Here is a 4,298-nt window from a genome sequence, read left to right on the forward strand (position 1 = left end):
AAAAATCAAACAACCCAATCCGTAAATGGGCAGAAGACCTAAATAGACCTTTTTTCCAAAGAAGATATACAGATTGCCAACAAACACATGAAAGAATGCTCAACATCATTAATCATTAGAGAAATGCAAATCAAAACTACAATGAGATATCATCTCACACCGGTCAGAATTGCCATCATCAAAAAGTCTACATCAATAAATGCTGTAGAGGGTGTGGAGAAAAGGGAACACTCTTGCACTGTTGGTGGGAATGTAAATTGATACAGCCACTATGGAGAACACTATGGAGGTTCCTTAAAAACTAAAAATAGAACTACCATACGACCCAGCAATCCCACTACTGGACATATACCCTGAGAAAACCATAATTCAAAAAGAGTCATGTACCAAAATGTTCATTGCAGTTCTATTTACAATAGCCAGTACATGGAAGCAACCTAAATGTCCATCATCAGATGAATGGATAAAGAAGATGTGGCACATATATACAATGGAATATTACTCTGCTCTAAAAAGAAACGGAAATGAGTTATTTGTAGTAAGGTGGATGGACCTAGAGTCTGTCATACAGAGTGAAGAATGTCAGAAAGAAATAAACACTGTATGCTAACACATATATATGGAATCTAAGGAAAAAAAGAAAAAAAGTCATGAAAAACCTAAGGGTAAGACGGGAATAAAGAGACAGACCTACTAGAGAATGGACTTGAGGATATGGGGAGGGGGAAGTTCAGCTGTGAAAAAGTGAGAGAGTGGCATGGACATATGTACACTACCAAACATAAAATCGATAGCTAGTGGGAAGCATCTGCATAGCACAGGGAGATCAGCTCAGTTCTTTGTGACCACCTAGATGGGTGGGATAGGTATGGTGGGAGGGAGGGAGATGCAAGAGGGAAGAGATATGGGAACATATGTATATGTATAACCGATTCACTTTGTTATAAAGCAGAAACTAACAGACCATTGTAAAGCAATTATACTCCAATAAAGATTTAAAAAGAAAAAAATATCTTAGAGGAAAACATAGGCAGAACACTCTCTGACATAAATTGCAGCAAGATCTTTTTTTGTCCCACCTCATAGAGTAAAGAAAAGAAAAAGAAAAATAAACAAATGGGACCTAATTAAACTTAAAAGCATTGCACAGCAAAGCTATCCATAAACAAGTTAAAAAGACAAACCACAGAATGTAATTGGTTTGGGGTGACACAAACTGCACCCATATAAGATGGCAAACTTCATTGATAAATGTGTGTGTTCTGACTGCTCCAGCAGCTGGCCACTCCTCCATTTCTCTTGCTCTCCTCAGCCTGATATGATTGTGTTTAATTCTATAATGTTGCCTATGTTTTCTTAATTTCCAATTAATTTATTGTACCTGTGTTTTTTCTGCCTTCTTTTAGGTTAATTGAATGTTTTTAGAATTACAATTTATCTCCTCCAATGACTTTTGAGATATTCCTCTTTTATTTATTATTTTTTTACTACTTATTTTAGAAATTGGAGCATAGTCATACCCATTTGTTTATATATTGTCTAATGCTGCTTTCATGCTTCAATGGCAGATTTTATGAATTCTAGCATAGACTTTATGGCCTGAAAACCTAACATACTTACTATCTGGCTTTTATGAGCGAATTGCATCCCTCCAAATTTCATATGTTGAAGCCCTAACCTCTAATGTCTCAAACTATGACAGTGTTATGAGGTAGGGCCTTTAAAGAAGTGATTAATTTAAAATGAAACCATTAGGTTGGGCTCTAATCCGATCTAACTGGTATTCTTATAATACGAGGAAATCTGAACACAGAGAGACACTGTAGTGTTCAAAAATGTTGGTATTGGAATAAAGACAGTTATAGAGACCAATGGAATAGAGGAGAAAGTCCAGAAATCACTTTGCATATGTGATCAAATGATTTTTGACTAGGGTACCAAGACCCTTTAATGGGGAAAGAGCAGTCTTTTTAACAAATGGTGCTGGGAAAAGTGAATATCACAGCAAAACAATGACATTTTACCATACTTTACACCATATGTAAAAATTAAATCAAAATGGGTCCAAAACCTAAACACATGAGCTAAAGCTATAAAAAATACAGTACATCCTCTACATATGAACAAGTTCTGTTCCAAGAGTGCATTCATAAGTTTAATTTGTTCATAAGTCTGATGAAGTTGGCCTAGGTACCCAACTAACACAATTGTCTATATAGTACTGTAGTAGGTTTAAAATACTTTTCACAAAAATAATAAATAACAAACAAACAAAAAATAAAATATTTTTAATCTTACAGTACAGTACCTTGAAAAGTACAGTAGTACAGTACAACAGCTGGCATACAGGGGCTGGCATCAAGTGAACAGGCTAGAAGAGTTACTGACTGGAGGAGGAAGAAGAGGTGGGAGATGGTAGAGCTGAAGGATTATCAGCAATAGGAGACAGAAAGATGCAATTTCACTCATGCCTGATGTTGATGGCACAGGTTCTTGTTCCAGGTGCACGTTTGCATCTTTGAAAGTTCACAACTTGAACCTTCTTAAGTAGGGGACTTACTTTATAAGAAAAGCAAAGTCTTCATAATATTGGATTTGGCAAGGATTTCTAAGATGTGACACCAAAAGATCAGGCACCAAAGACAAAATAGATAAATTGGACCTCATCAAATTTTCAAACTTTTTGCATCAAAGAAAGACACTAGCACAAGAGTGAAAAAGCAACACAAAAATGAGAGAAAATATTTGCAAATCATATATCTGTTAAGGGATTGATTTACAGAATGTATAAAGGCATCCTAGAAGTCAACATTAACACAAAAAACCCCATAAAACTCAGTTGAAAAATGAGCAAAAGACTTGAATAGGTATTTCTCCAGGGAAGATATTCAAATATTCAAAAATCATATGAAAGTATATTTGTGTAATCATTAGGAAATGAAATCAATACCACAATGAGCTATCACTTCACACCATTTAGGATGGCTGTTATAAAGAACAAGAATAAGAATAAGAATAGAAGAATAAAAAGAAGAAGGAGAAGAAGAAGAAGAAGAAGAAGAAGAAGAAGAAGAAGAAGAAGAAGAAGAAGAAGAAGAAGAAGAAGAAGAAGAAGAAGAAGAAGAAGAAGAAGAAGAAGAAGAAGAAGAAGAAGAAGAAGAAGAAGAAGAAGAAGACGGAGAAGAAGAAGGAGAAGAAGAAGGAAGAGGAGGAGGAGAAAGAGAAGAAGAAGAAGGAGAAGAAGAAGGAGGAGGAGAAGAAGAGGAAGAGGAAGGAGAAGAAGAAGGAGAAGGAGACAGAGGAAGAGGAGGAAGGGGGAGGAGGAAAGTATTGGCATGGATATGTAGAAATTTAAACCTTAGTGCATTGCTGATAAGAGTGTAAAATGGCACAGCCACATTGGAAGACAATATGGTGGTTCCTTAAAAAAATTACATGTAGAATTACCATATGATCCATATATTTCACTTCTGGTATATACCCAAAGTAATTAAAAGCAGGGGCCTGAACACATATATGTACACCAGTACTCATAGCAGTATTATTTACAATAGCCAAAGGGTGGAAATAACACAAATGTACATCAAAGGATAAACTGATACTTAAAATGTGATATATTCATATAATGAAATAATGTTCAACTTTAAAATAGAATAAAATTCTGATACATGCTACAACATGAATGAATCTTGAAAACATTTAGTGAAATAAGCCAGATAAAGAAGGACAGGTATTGCATGATTCCACTTACATGAGTTACCTAAAATAGTCAAATTCATAGAGAAAGCAATTAGAATAATGGTTACCAGGAACTAGAGGGAGGGTGGAACGGGGAATCATTATTTAATGAGCACAGAGTTTCAATTTTGAAAGATGAAGAGATCTGGAGAAAGATAGTAGTGATAGTTGCACAATAATGTAAATATCCTTAATGACTCTGAATTGTACACTTTATATTATGTGTATTTTATCATCATAAAAAATTAATGCAATAGAAAGAAAGCATCATTTAATGTGGAAAGTTCCAGAAAGAGATGAGAAATAAAGTTGATCAAGTGAAATTTCTTTGGAATGAAAGCTATATGAATATGAATAGAAGAGAGGTAGGAAACATGAACAAAGCAGCAGGAGTTTTTTTTTTTTTATTAATGTAGGTGAGGGAGCTCACATCAATCATGTTGTATGAAAAAGACAAGTTTTCTGTTGACTATGAAGGGAGCAGGGATGCTGTTGAATATGAAGGGAGCAGGGATGGAGCCTGGGTTTGTACTTGGAAAAAGGATTGCTGTAGCGTATGT

Source organism: Mesoplodon mirus (genome assembly GCF_964341445.2).
Source record: "Mesoplodon mirus genome assembly, chromosome: X".
NCBI lineage: Eukaryota > Metazoa > Chordata > Mammalia > Artiodactyla > Ziphiidae > Mesoplodon > Mesoplodon mirus.